Genomic DNA, 15,156 nt, shown 5'->3' with positions numbered 1-15,156 from the left:
ATAGAAAGATAGAGAAGACTTACTTGTCATACTCCATGGGCTCTGGTCTCTGGCTCTTTGTAACTGAATTGTTCAGTGCTGCTAAAGCTGGAGTCAGGATTTCAGCATCCAGCTCACCACCTGAACCAGCATCGAGTAAAGGCTGCTTTTCTTCTTTCCCTTCTCCCTTTTCCACTTCTTGCCATCCTTTGGTCACAGCCTCTTCAGATTTGCCATAGTTTCCTTGAAGGTGAGCATTAAATTATAAACAGGTAAGTGGGATCACTCAGGTTTTTTTAGAAAAGAAGTCTTCTAGCTTGCAAAACCAGACTCTTGGCAGTTTTCCTGCCAAGAGAAACATGGGGATTTACTGCTTTGGAAACTAGCAATTGTGTCCAACCATTGGCATATCACATGGACAACCAGGATGTCCAAGAGGGAGGTGGGCAATTGGAAGGAGGTCCTTGTGTATGCCTTCTCCAGTTCTGCCAGCTTCACCAAGTGGCTGCTGACTACCATCTACATCCCTACACTGGGGCCAGTAACAGCTCCGCAAGTATCTCAGCATCAAGCATCTCCACCCATCCACCTTAGCAAGTGGAGCCTTTGACCCACTCCCAGGCCATTGCTTCCCCATCACTTGTCACATCCTCTCAGTGCCACATGGCCAACCCAAATATTCCAGCTTTCCCTCTTTGTTTCCCTTTCTTGCTTCCAAACCTTCTACTACTTTGTACCCCCAGTTACTAGAAGATTTTCCCAAAACTTTCCCAAAACAGGTAATTCACACAAATGGTGCATATCTCCAATCTCATAGAAGAGATACAGGATTTTCAGATAAGTAAAGCACTCTGCACACTCCCTGGACTCATTCCTCACCCTTCCCAAGGTCCCAATCTGACTTGACAGGGCAGTGTAAAGAACCGACTTGGCTGTCAGAGGGAGATTCACACTGTTCCCATGGTTTCTGGACATGGGGTCCCGGGGAATACCCACCTATAGAGACTTCAAAGCTGACAGGTTTCGAGCTGAGAGAGGAGTCCATCATAGTGGCTTCAAAGAAGGCAGCAAAGAGAAGGAATTCATCCTTTCTCCCCAACACATTCTGATCAAGGAGACAGAAATCAGACTGAGAGCTTCATGTGGCAAAACAAGGCACCAGGGCACAACTGATGCATGCCAGCCCTTACACAGGACCTCAGCAGGATGCTGCTGAGATCGCCACTGGGCTGCCAGAAGCAGGATAAGATATCTTGGAAATCCTGAGGTGTTGGTGCAGAGCCATGGATTGGCTGATGCTTGTGTGAAGGCACTGAGGAGGTTGTAGGCTAAAGGGATGGCTATTGCACCAACACAGCTACCTCCCACCTTCCCTCTTTCCCTTCACAATTGTGCATGCCAAAGAATGGCATGGATCAGCAATGTCAGCACAGGAGAACTCACTTCAGGGAGTGGATAAAGCTCTTCCACCTCCACAGTGACCTCCCTGGGCTGCTTGGCGTTCTGAGAGCTCCCAACCTCCCCCACTTCCTGCAGCTGGCTCAGGTCTTTAGTTTTCTCCTTGGATTTTTTACTTTTCTTCTTCAGCTTCAGTTTTTTCAGGGCACCTCTTGTCCTATCCCCAAGTTTCCTCTCTGCCATGCTGGGACTGCTGAAGATCTCCACTGTGATGGCCATAAGGATGTGCCCATGGTAGAAGATGCGCTCACCCATGCCTTCATTGAGGTCTTTGTGGACATCCCGAAGAGCTGAGCTCTGGAGGGAGTCATATAGGTTCACCCAGGCTGGGCCAAATGTGGGATTAAAGCCTGCAGAGACAGGAACAGGGTTTCATTATGCTCCAGGGTGCTGCTGCAGAGACACCTCCCCCAGGAGTACTGCCCAGGACACCAGAATGTCAGTGTGCTTCAGCCACTCCTGCTCCCACCCCCAGGAGACCAGCATGCCAAGCAGAAAGTGCATGGCACAGGGCTGCCCAGGACATCTGGCCCTAAGGCAGCCATGCCAAGTCTCACCATTCCTGTCAGGGTCCGAGATCTCCTGTAGGTCAATGTAGTGTGTAGCAATGGCCACATCACCAACACTGGCATCATCCAGCACCTGGACTTTTATCTTCCTGGACAGAGGTGGGAATATCTCAATGAAACTGATCTTCTCGTTCCACTCAGGCTCAGTGGTGTTGGTCTCCACTGACGTTTTCCCCTGGGAAGGAGAAGGTGTGGAAGCCACAGTCCCAACTGATGCCCAGAGAAGGGGATGCCTAAGAGCTTGTCTGGGAATGGAATGTACTCTTGTACCACCTGCAGACAGTGCAGGGCAGGCTCTGAGGGTGGCAACGTTCCTGCTCCTATCCCCATTCCTGCAATTCCTCTCTGCTTCATTAATGGGAGGCTGTCCCAAAGCCCTGGCATGACCTGCACAATCAAGGGAATGCAAGCAGGCAGCAGACTCAGAGATATCTAAGGGTCTCCTGGGGCACTCCAGGCCCACAAGACTGCTCAGGGATTGATTCTCATATTAATGGATATCACGAGACCAGAAACTCTGACCTTGTGTGCAAAAACTGGGCCATTATCTCAGTAAAGTCTCTCAAGGGTCTCAGGCTGAGTCCAGCTTAACATAGAAAGTGGACTTTTGCTTCAGGATATATTTGACCCTGTCCCTATGTTTAAGGATATGAATCTCTGCCTGCAAAGCCAGTATCTCAGCCAGTAGCTGTGCCCAGGGCTGGGGCTGTCCCATAAGCAGCTCTCTGTAGAGACAAAAGTAGAGAACAACCTTCTCATCCAGACATCACACAACCATGGCCACACAGCTCAGGCTGCTGCCAAAGACACCTAGGCTCTCCCAGCCTATTTTCAGTGGAATTGCTGTGCCCCATGGACGCAGCTGTCATCTCGAGCCCACCACATGCTGCCACACAGCCAAGGGATAATCAGCCTGTCCCAACACAAATTCCCCTGAGACTCACCTGCTGCCCACAGAATGAGACCTGCACATATGGGTCAATAAAGACTTTTCTCTCCCCTATGATCTTGGAGATACCACCCATGATGCCTGCTGTCATGCTAGGCAGGCCCTCAGCATGATACAGTTTGATGCAGACCCTGGCCCAGGGTCTCTCTGCAGGGACTCTCTTAGGCAGCAGCAAGTTCCTGAAAGACAAATTCGTGTTCTGCCTCTTTCCTGGAGTCCACACAACACAATAATGGGAAATTCACTGACTGGCAGGAAGATTGGGTCCTGCCTCACCACAGGTCTTTTTCACTGGGTCTTTGCCCATCAGAAGAAGGGGGAAATGAAGCAAAAAAAAGTAGTGTGAAGAGAGACATGGCAGTGTTCCCCAGGGCCATGCGAGATCACACTGCACCAACCTTTCAATGTCCTCATCCTGGTTCCTGGAATAGGTGGGAAGGAAGCCCACAATATCCCAACATGCAGAGATAGAGATGTTGCACTTCACAAAGCCTTTCATGCCTGCCCGGGTGTCCGTGGAGTCACTGATAACTGCCCACTTCTGGAAAAATCTGTGATCTCAGAGGGAAGAGGAGAAGTTCCCTAGGGAGCAGCCAGGTTACCATTTCACATCCAACTCCTTCTGCACAAAGACTGCCCTGGCCCTGACCCTGCCTCTGAAGGTGCAGGAGGTGTCACCTGACTTCAGACAGCTGGGTGAAGGAGCAAGCTCAGGTCTTCATGCAAACTAAGTGCTTTAAAGCCAGGGCCCTGACCAGACCCATCCGCGCATGAAGGAAAAAACAGTTTCAGAAAAAGCCAGGGTCAGGCACAGGTATGCGGTGCAGTCCCTCATACCTGACTGGCTGTACACTGTCTCAACATCCGTCTTGAATGTTCCTATGCAAGTTCCCAGAAATGGTTATCTTCTTTGAGTGAAAAACCTGCAGACAGGACAAGTTCCCCTGAGAACCATGAGCTGTGGGAAGCCAGGTCATGCATCCAGATATCTCTGAGGAACACAGGGCTGCCAAGAGGTGCTCGCTCTAAAGCACAGCTGAGGCAGTGGTTGCAAGTTCATGCAGATTGACACATCTGTGTTAGCCCTAGGACTAACGCATTCCTACAGTCAAACCCAGACCAAGGCAGTCATGTGCAACCAATTCAGCTTCTGCAGTCCCAGGTAAACTACAACCCCAACAATGGACCTAGATTAGATCCATTTCCCCACAGGAAGTCCTTGTGTCCACATCCCATTGGGTTAGGGCAGAGCCATGACCCCAGCAGGCTAGTGTCTCTCCCAAAACCCAAGTCTTACTCAGTGCTTGCTGAACTCTCACCAGCAGAAGAGACGTGCATCCTTTCACAGGGAAGATGCTGGAGACTGCTTGGCAAATGATGTGCTGGCTGGGTTTAGCTATCTCTTCAGAACACCCCTGTGTCTTGGGGAAGCCTTTGTGCTTTGGGCCAAGGGATTTTCAACCTCTCTGCCTGCCTGAGCTTTTCTAGAGCACAAATAATTTCTGAGCTCCCCTCATATCAGTCACTTATCTTCAGGACCTGCAGGATGAGGCTCCAGGGTAAGAGGCAGTAGGAAATTGCTGCCAAAACAGCAGGGCAACAAAGGAGAAGGCAAGAAAGTACCCCAGAAGCCCCACTTCAGTCACAGGGTGAAGAAAAACCCTTACCTGGAGAAGGTGGGAAGGCAGCATTCCCCAGCACTAGCTCAGAGCAGGGCTAGGTCTCTGCCCCAGTGTAGTCACAGCAAGGCCCTGTGGCTCTCTGTGGGCAGGTGCTTCTGGCTGGAATGCCTCAATGGTATTGGTACCCTTTTTTTGCTCATCGCTCCCAGTGTCTACACACAAAGCATCAGGCTGTACTACTAACCAGTGAAAGATGAAGACATACATACCGAGATCTCTATGAGTCTGTGGAATAAAATGTCCCTTGGCTCATAGAAGTCAAACAAAAAATACTGAAAGAGAAGAGCAAGACAGCTGAGCCCCAGACTTCCAGGCATCCCTTGGAAGGATGGTCCGGGCATTCGGGACACCAGTGGGGCAAGGACAGAGCCTCTGCCTATGTCACATACTTTGTTGTAGAAGGGGCAGTTTGTTGACTTCTGCGTCGCCGTGTGCCTCTTTTCCTCTCCCACCTTGACTACAACAAAGGGGTTGATGTTCACCCCCACCAGCTTCTGTGCTTCAATTACATTAATCCCAATCTGAGAAAACATGGGAGAAAATTAGCACTCTCCTTGTTCAAATCAGTAGTCTCCTTGTTTACATCTCCATCCTGAGATTGTTTCAACGATACCAGTATGCACATGTACAGGGCACTCTGAATACAGAGGTGGACTCCAGGAAAAAGCATGGCTGCTGAAATCTGCAACAGCCAGGACAGACCAATGTAGTTTTTGAGATACTTGTTTCCTTCAGACAAGCAAGGAAAAAGCACAAGAGCTGCAGTAATTTTGACAAGAGTAGGCCCTCCCAGCAGCACGTGTACCCTCAGTTTCTGATCCCAAGGGGTTGCAAACCCACTGCTCCCACAAGACAGGGTCCACAGAGCAGCTTGGAGAAGATGCTCCTTGTATCCTCTGTTAATACTTCTTTTTGAATCCTACTGAGATGGACACCATTGAAAAGACTGGAATGCGGCTGTCTCATTTACTGCAACTGCTTACAAGTCTAAGATATGCAAGAAATGTTCTCACGTTTGGTCTGAGTACAAGCAGTTAGGCCATCATTAAGGTACAGAATAATTGCTTCAGGAAAATGATGGTAGGAAATTCAACCCTCACAAAATCTTCCTGCTTGGTTGATAGGACCAAATCTGAGTCCACATTTACTTAGAACCAGGGCAGGATTTAAATCCATAGCTAGGCTGGGAGATCTGCCCTGAAATCAGTCTAGCCTGATGTCAGGTAATCCGCCAGAGCCACAACTTCCTAACAGCCTCCTGGCAAACTCCCACAGGGCCTTCCAGCGCTGGTCGTGTCCCACAGCTGTCCCTAAGGAAGACAGACAAGGCCCTGAAAAAGCTGGCAGGCACAGCACTGCCTGGGTACTCTCTGAAGGTCTGCTCAGGCAGTGTTTTGCAATGGCACATGTAGCTGATTCCCTTCTCCTATTTATCCATAGCTAACTACATGGGTTTACTGATACGGATGCAGTCCATCAGGAAATCTTATATCTTGCCTGGGGAAGTCACACAAAGCATGATGGCCTTCATGGTAAGGATATACCACATACACATACAGAGTATGCAGCAACTGGAGAAGCCCAGGCCTGAAGCAAGTCAGTAAGGGACAGACTGCAGGGCCAGAGGCAGCTACGGGGATATGCACCCAATGCTACAGTACCTGGAAATGCTGCGGCATTGGGATGACAAAGAGGTCCTGTGCAGAACAGAGTTTGGAGCGGCTGCACAGAAAAAAAGCCCAGGTGAGCAGGTGTCCTTGTCAACATGGACCTGAGTAAGTCTCACCAAGGGAAGCAACAGAAAACCTAGCAAATAATGGGAACAAGCAAATCCCCAACACACCCTGTCTAGGGCCAATAGAGATGGAAGTTTTCTGACATTTTGCCAAAGCAGACTGCCATGAGCAGCAGGGATTTCCCAGGACCCAGGACTTTCTACCGCAGGACCCAAGCAAGGGCAAGAAAGAAGATGTCTTGGTTTAGATAGACAGGTATCTGCTAGGGAGGGTTGGAGTCTTTCGTAAAATGTAAGCCCCTCCCCCCTTTTTCCAAATTATTATAAATTTGCAATTAAAAGGCTGTCAGGCAAAGATTTTGGGAATAGGTATAGCAGTTCTTTACCAGGGATATGAAAATACAGATGTTGTAGTACAGAAGAATAAGCAAACAAACAAACAAGAAATCCTAGAAAACCCTGACAGAGTCAGAAATACAACCTGACACCCTGTTGGTCAGGGTGTTGGAAGCAGAGCAAAGTCAGCCCTCCTGGAGTGGCAGATGTGGTTCTGTTGGAGTAGAGATGGTCCCGTTGAAGAAAAAAGGGTCCAGTAAGGGTGAGATGGTTCCGGTTTTCTTCCAGGGATCCGGTGGAAAAACTGGATACCTAGTGGGACTGTGGCTCCTTTTTATCTAGGTTAAGATGGTTTGGCTCCTCCTCCCTGTGTGGAGCAGCTTACAATAGTGCACGGTAATGTGTAATGTCATTGACAAGCTCTTAATGGTCCATTAGCAGAAGACATTCCCATGGGAGTAGTGAAACAATGAAGAGAGATAAGTAGCGCTCCACTATCTGATAAGTGACACTGACCCATTTGGGCAAAGATAAGCAATTCTGCTCCACCCAGATGGAATAGAATAATATGCTCTTTACAAAATCCATGACAGAAGAGCATGACATGGATACCTCTTCACAGGGCTGAAGACGATGCCTGAGGCCTCAGTCTCAGATGTATCATAGAAATCTTCCTCCTCTTCCTCTTCTTCATCAGTCTCCAGACCTTTTGCCAGCTTCCTGCCTAGTGCACCAGCCTTCTTGTCCAGTTCCGTTGCTCTCAGCCACTCAGCAGTCCTGCAAGCCCTGCCCCATTGCCATGAGCCATATATCAGCCCCAACTTGTAGGCTGTGCATTGCCCTCCACACAGGAGGGTGAGCCAAGACATTCAAGGGCTACTTACTCCAGCTCCTCAAATCCAGAATTGTGGATGATTAACTCCGAACTGTAAAAATAAAAAATGTTTTTCTGCAAAGACCAGTGTGCCACGGCTGTTCCCTGATGCATTTAAGTAACAGTGCCCCAGCCACTCTCCTGCTTATTTCTTGGCAGGGACACCAGCAATTTTCTCCTAAGCTTACCCACTGTCCATCCCACGTGTCTGCTGTTTTCCCCCTAGTTCCACAAGTGACACTCTGCAGGCCTTGCTGCTGCCTGTCATCCTGTCTGCCCAGAAACCCACAACTCCCCAGGCTTTGGGCACCACCAGCATGCAGGATGCATGGAATTGCTGGAGGCCAAAGCCATTGCTTTCTGCAACTTTGCAACCACAAGCCAGGAAGGCTGCAAAAATGCTCTCAAGGGTCTCCCAGGGTGTCCCAGGACTCCCAGCACCTACAGTGGATCATTGCAGTCAAAGGCTCATTCTGATGACAAGGTATTTTTATACAAGAACCCTTCTCCCTTATTGCTGCTGTAGAGTTGAGATGCATCAGCCTGAAGTAGAGAGTAAATGAGGCTGGATTGCATTCCAAGGGTTCCACTGACAAAGGTAGCTGTACAAACTGCCTGGAAATTTGCTCTTCCTAGGATTTCTATACCTGTCTTTCATAAGATAGACAAAATCCTCTTCAACCCAGCTCCCTGCTGAGCCATTTGGAGGCTGGTAGCGCAAATCCAACTCAATGTAGATCTACAAGCAGAAAGTGAAATGGCCTGAGAGCTTGGCAGACACTAAACAATGGCAGAAATGTCACAAAAAAAGAGAAAGGGAGGCATGGAAGAAAAAAAAAAAGTGAGGAGCTGGTGGAAGGAAGCAGAAGAAAGGTGGTCACATCCCAACAAGCAGCACATTTATACCAGACTCCTGTAGTCTGCCTCCATCAAAAAGCTAGACATAACAAAACTCCCTCCTCCACAGCTTCTCAAACTTCATGTTTCATTGAATAAAAGCTGGCTCAAGTTTACAAATCTACCATAAAGAGACCCTGAGAGTCAAAAGTCACCTTGAGTCATTTTTGACAAGGGAACTGGGGAGAGCCCTGCACAATAACATGCAGGATTTGGAGCAGTGTCTCTGGAGGGGGCACAAAACAGCTGGCAGAGCATCCTTAGGCAGGACAGCTTGGATTAAAATGCTGGAGAAGCCAGCAGCACACCGAGAGCCTGAATCACAAGAGACAAGGGAGGATAGTCAGAGAAGTACAGAGCACGCTGGGCATCAGCAAAGCCAGAACAGGTATGAACACCCTTAGTCTGCAGGTGGCCAGCCTGATCTCAAACCAGCACAAACACAAATGATTTCCCAGCAGAGGCCAAAACCACTAGAATGGAGGAGATCACTTCTTAATAGCCTGAAGGGTATGTACTCCTGGTCCAGAGCTCAATCCCTGGAAAACACACATTTCTGGGAAAAGAAATGCAGCCCAAGAAAGCAGCAGTACGGTTATCAGGAAAGGCAGCAGCAAAGGCTGGAGCATGAAGAAGCCTGAGATGAAGCTGGATAAAAAGCTAAGGCTCTAAAAACACTCCTTCAAACCACCAGAAGGGGTGAAAGTAACTCAGGTCCCAGAGGAGAACAGGACTTGGGCTAGCAGGAAGTCTAACGGCTTTATTCCCACTTTACTAAAGAAGCAGCTTCTCTCTTGGGGTCATGTCTCTTCCAAGCTGAGCTGAGAGGGTCCCAGGCTGCTCTTGGATGGGCAGTCTTGCCTTCCCTATTTCTGCTCCCTGCAGCTGTTGTGCAGCCAGGGTGGCACAATCCAAACTAACCCAGCATAACTGAATGTGGTTGGGTTTTGGTTGGAGCAGCTCATCAGCACATGTGTTGCTGTTAGCACAAGGGAAGAGGCACTCAGGAGCAAAGGGCCGGGCCACAGGGTAGCTCTGACCTTACACAGTGGAGTACCTTCAAACCATCACCAGCACCAAGGGGTGAGTCTAATCCCTGTCTCTTTGCTGGCATGAACATTTATCCAGTGAGCTGCACAGGCTAAAATTCATCCTGGAAATGCTCCATTTCTACCTGGACCTGCTGTGTGATCCAGGAATCCAGCAACACCAACAACCTGCGTCTGTGCCACTCAGGCTGGTGGTCTGGTGGTAACCCTATGTGCCCCCATGTGGACTAGTCATACTGCCTGTGTGAAGAGCAAGCAGAGATGCAGCACCTTGCAGGACTGCTGCCTCCACCTCTGCTCTTTCTGTTCTGCCAGCTGCCCTGGCACACAGGTCTGGCAGTCTGGAACCCACTGAGCTTTGCTTTCACACCCAGCTGGCAGGAAATAGCTCATTTTAGGGTAGTGTTCATCTTCTATAAGCACAAAGAACCGACTGAGCCCCAATGCCAGGGCAGGAGGAGAGCAGGACCCGCAGAGCAGTGCAGAGGGGCAGTCAGGTGTCAGAGATGCTCATGCTGTCCCAGACACTCATTAATCCATTCAGTTAGTGCTAATGTTTAACACAAAATCTTGCTGAGGGTCCCAAGGCAGTCTACCACTTTCCACCTCACTCCATCACTGCAGCAGCCCATACACTTGCACTTCATAGTGCATGGAGCAGATGAGATGTCACTTCCTACATCTATTGCTCAGACTTGAGAAGGTTTTACAAGGCCTCCCTCTGCTCATTCAGGCCCTTGGCAGGTCTCCAGGAGCCCCAGCCCATCCCATGCATTTCTAAATGCTCCTAGAAACCTCTTGGTGAATGTGAAGTGTATGCGTTCCTGTGCAGAGTTGGCACAAATGCCACAGTGCTTCCAGCTCAAACAGCACTTTGGATTCCCCCCTCAGCTCCCACTTCACCTGGGGAACACCACATGAGGTTTCCCACAAAGCCTTACTGACTGCTGATAACCAGGCTGCCCACAGAGGACTTACACCAGTGACTCTGTTGCTCTTGTCCACAAGGGACTCCTGCAGGATTAGCCTTCCAGATGTCATCAGGTGCTGAAGGCTGAGGACAGGGGTACCGAGCAGCCTGGTGAAAGGAATGAGAGATTTGTCTTTACAAACAAACTGTGGGTCTGCTGATAAATAAAGTGAGATACGGACAGATGAAAGAAACAATCGGAAGAACCGTACATTCGATAGAAATTCCATTGATTGACACAAAGAAAAGAAATGGGGAGGGGAAGGTATATATTAGAAGGGAGTCTTAGGAATTAGGCATTTCAGGAAGTCTGTATGTTTCAAGTACCTCAGCCAATGGGGAAAGAGAAAGGGAAATGCAGCTGGGAAATTAGGATAAAAAGGAGGCTGTGTCCTCTAACAATTTGACAGACCCCATGGGAAAATGCCCATGATGTCTCCCTTTATTCAAACAAAGTTACAGGACTCCTCTGTCTCCTTTTTGGACATGAACCTCTGGTGTTCATGGATTAATTTTCCTAACACTGGAATAAAAAGAGAGACTGCAACAACATTGTACATAGCATCAGTACCTACATCCTGGGGATTACTGGGACCTCCACTCTCCTGCTCACAGCCCCTCCAAGCTGCCCTGAAGTGCTTTCCATAGAAGTCTGGCAGCTGAATATCCGAGGCTGACCCTGCAGCAGGTCCTGCCTTTATCCCAGTCATGCCCATGCAGCTACTTGCAACTGAGCTGCCATTGATAGTTAAAGGCTTGCGCAGATCCAGACTCATGGAGGGCAAAGGAGATCTCCCCTTCAGCAGAGCTGGGCTTCACAGGATCCAGTCTGTGTCTGGGCACCCAGCAGAGCTGGGGTGACTCTTTCCAGATAAAACTGGGAAACAGGCTTTACATAAGAAAATACAGAAATAGTTCATAAAGTGATGACCACAAGAATGTCTGCATCAAGTCCGGCCAAAATTTACCCACTCCAAAGCAGCTTCCCCCTGGAGAAGGGTCATCTGGCTCCCTGCAAGTGGCAGTAAGGTATGCAGGATGGTATTTGCCACTCCTAACCCTGGCTTGTATGTCACTGTCTGCACCCATGTGTACATGGGCCTACATCTCCTTGTGGCATCTCTGCTGGCAGGCAAGCTAAGCCTTCATGAAGAAGAGTTTCCCAAATGCCAGCTGGGAACCGCCACTGGAAGAATTTACTGCCCACCCAGGACTCAGACAAGAGGAATTGCTCCCCACACATCTCAGTTTCAACTGTGAGCGGTTGATCTCTTGTATTCCTTCTCACCTCCCTTTTCTCTGAGACACAGCCTGTCCAAATTCCTACCCCCAAGGAAGGAGTCATCCTCTGCTCATCCCCCTCCTTTCCAGCTTTGCCAGCTTGATGCTGCTGCCACAGAAAGGATGCATACACTGAAGTCCAGAGATCACAAACAGATACAGCAATGTAACAATTTTTTCCCTTCTGTCCTTCCACACTCTCTATTTCATTTTGACCATCCCAGTGCACAGACCAACTGCTCTTGAACTGTACTGCTTATTATACTCATTATACTGCTCCCTAGCAGTGGAGATGTGTGGATATAGTGTCAATCCACTCATTTCCCAATGGACTCCTTTGCTCCAGACTGTCAGATCCTACTGTTTTGTTACTGTCTGTGTTCTCTTTGTCCTGTAGCAGTTTCTATTGACATTTCAGAGACAACTCCTCTGATCCAGCTCCCATAAGAGAAGCATCCAGGAAACAGTGACACAACATTCTGCCACACTTTCTGCTCTGTCTTTCTCCGTGCCTCGCACGTGTCGTGCGCATCTGTTTTCTCCATTCCCTCTATGGCATCTTTGAATAGGTTTGTATTATCAGCTGGTGCATTTTCCTTCAGTTCTTAACATTTGCTTATCAGAGCAGGCAGCTTTCCTTTCATGTTTCACACATCCTGAAGGACATGTCTCTGCTGCCTTTCTTGCTCCACTACTTAATCTGTCATCTCTATCCCTGCGTTTCCCTCAGTGTTTTATAATTGTGTGAATAGCCACTGAGTTCACAGTGTTGTGCCTTTGCCACCTAGAAGCATTTTAAATTCTGGCGGATCTTTTAAATTGGAATTGCTGTCTTATTAAAGGTTAAACCATAACACAATTCATTCAGGGCTCTTCTACACCTACAGATATGTTGAACTTGGGTGCAGCGTGGCCACAGTCACCATAAGGATGTTCAGGGTGAGAGCAGGTCCTCAGTCCACAGCAAGACCTGCCTTTGTAGCTGTTTTTAAGGGCTTTGTTTAAACTTTGTCCCAGCTGAGGGTCTAATCTAGATCCTGTCCTGGGTTGTAGTATAGGATGTGCACAAAGTATTCTATCACCATCCTCATGAACTGTTGAATCCAGGTGGGGCAGTGTTTTTCCAGACCCCTCCCTCTGGGCCATTATCTTCTCTTAATGGCCCATCAAATGCCTTGCCCATGACTCATGGAGAACTCCCTCCAGGAGCTATCTCTGTTTAATGGGCCATCAAGGACCCCCTGCATGACTCATCATCCCATTGTGAGATGCTCCGCCCAGGGGGAGGAACCAAGCATTCCAGCCTGGATATAATCTGGGGTTTGGGACAGTACAGGGGGCCCTTACCCACTGGATTCCCAGAGGACAAGAGCTACCAGACCTTTTTACGGGATCACTGCTTCAGGAAGACCACCTCACCTGGACTGCTTCCATCACTCCGCTCAGGTTGTATTCTGACTCTGCCACTGGTCTTTTATATTATTGCATCTATTTTATTTTACTTTTTTCATTTCTTCCTATTAAATTGTATCTCTGACTTGGAGCCTCTCATTTGTTTTGCTTTCAAACCACTACAGATCCTTATGTAGTCCACGTTACTGTTGGCACAACTAAATCATTCCCCTTATTTAAGTTAATACATACAGCATTGCTGCCCCACACGAACAACCAGTTCCATCCTTCCTCTCTAACTGGCGTTCTGCTCCTCTTCCTTCCATCAAGTTTTCAACAAACATTTTCTATTGCCAGTAGACAATGTAAAGACCAGCATGTCTTGTCCCCCACCTCTACTGGTCACCCCAACAATCAAAGGACACACCTGTTACTGAAAACCTTGCTGCAGTTGCAAACCTTAATGGACAGCTTTTCGCCAGTGACAAGCTTCCTGAAATGAAGCCAACGAAGGAGCTGCAAACAAATGGAGCAGGAAGGGATGACAACTCATTCTCAGCGAGACTCTCCCATGTCTCATGGCTGGTTGGTTCCCCTGTGAGGTGACCAAGTCCATGGACATGATGAAAAACAGCTGTGATGGGAAGTTACTTTCCTGCTGGCCAGGGATAGATCCCCTCCAGCAGCACAGAGCCACAGGTCAGCTGCTAAAGAAGTCAGAGCAGCACTGCTCTAGGAAAAGAAGGATGCTTGTGCCTGCAGGGGTCCCTGAGCCAGCAGGTTGTGGAATGAGACAGAATGTGGGAATGTACAGAGTTGCTTGGGGAGAAGAGATCACCCAGACAGGGAATCATCTGGCTCATAGAAAAGCTGCACTCTGAGGCTTCAACTCACCACACACCCAAAACAGTGGTTATGCCTCCTGCTCTCCCCCACCTTCACTGCCTTTGCCCAGGCATTGGCACTGGGACCTGAGCAAGGGACAGGTGGGAACCACCCACTGGCATTGCACAGGTGGGCTGTCACAGGCTTCAGTGGGGATGGCACTGGAGAGGCGGACATCCTTCCCAGGCCACCCCCATCCCTGCCCCTGCACACACACACATGCGCTCAAACATACAAGTCCGACCCTGCCCCTCAAGGCATTGACTGCAGTAACAATCTGGCTTTCTGAGGGCAGGGGGACCTTTGCCTTCAGCTACGATGTGCCCAGGCTTCCATGCAGTGTCACTCAGTTGAATTTCAGTTCCTTCAGCTTGTACATGTAAGTCACATACACAATCTGAGGGACCCATCTGTCCCTCTGAGCAGACCGGAAGAAGGAGACAGAAGAGAAATTCCCAGAAAACAGTCTAGTGGATGGTGTCCCTGCCCATAGTGTGGGGGCTGGAACTAGATGATCTTCAAGGTCCCTTCCAACGCAAACCAGTCTATGATTTTATGACCAAGATACTGACCTGTCCCATCCCTGTCCCATATGTTCCACATGATCCCAGTTTCCTCACCTCCTTGAACACGGCCTCTGGGCCACAGCAGACCTCCCTTGTCTTCTGGGTGAAGCCTTGAGAAGTAGAGATGAGGCATAAGGTGCTGGCAAGGGAAGGCAGCCCCCAGCCCTAAACCCCCAAACCTCCACCATTCTGGCCACCTGGAGCCCACCTCGGAAGCTGAGATGGACCTGCCACTTGCCATGGCCTGGCAGCTGGGAGAGCCGCCGGACTCCAACACTGAGTGCCATGGAACCAGTGGCAGGCCCTGCTGCCCCTCGCCCAGCCGTGCACCACCCAGGGTGACTCAAACCCAACTCACCCAGCCGGCCTGGCCAGACACTCCACACCCCAGTGCCCCATGGGCAGGGCAGCCCCTGCTGAGGGACACAGGGAGGAAGGGGGAGCCCTGGCTGTACTGCCGCCCTCCCTCAACACAGGGGCACCAGGCTGAGCTCCCCAGAATGCATCTCTGCCGGCTGAGGGAGCCCTGGGCCA

The 15,156-nt window shown here is 49.5% G+C and overlaps 1 pseudogene; it reads right to left on the bottom strand.

Annotated features, from left to right (window-relative positions):
• LOC136298171 (fer-1-like protein 4) overlaps nt 1-14,909 on the bottom strand; it is a 31,765-nt pseudogene extending 16,856 nt beyond the window's left edge.
• Nucleotides 14,910-15,156: the final 247 nt, after the last annotated feature.

Source organism: Chamaea fasciata, unplaced genomic scaffold (assembly GCF_029207755.1).
Source record: "Chamaea fasciata isolate MVZ Bird 193981 ecotype frontalis unplaced genomic scaffold, bChaFas1.0.hap1 SCAF_17, whole genome shotgun sequence".
NCBI classification, from domain to species: Eukaryota; Metazoa; Chordata; class Aves; order Passeriformes; family Sylviidae; genus Chamaea; species Chamaea fasciata.
This window is presented reverse-complemented; position numbering and strand designations above follow the sequence as displayed.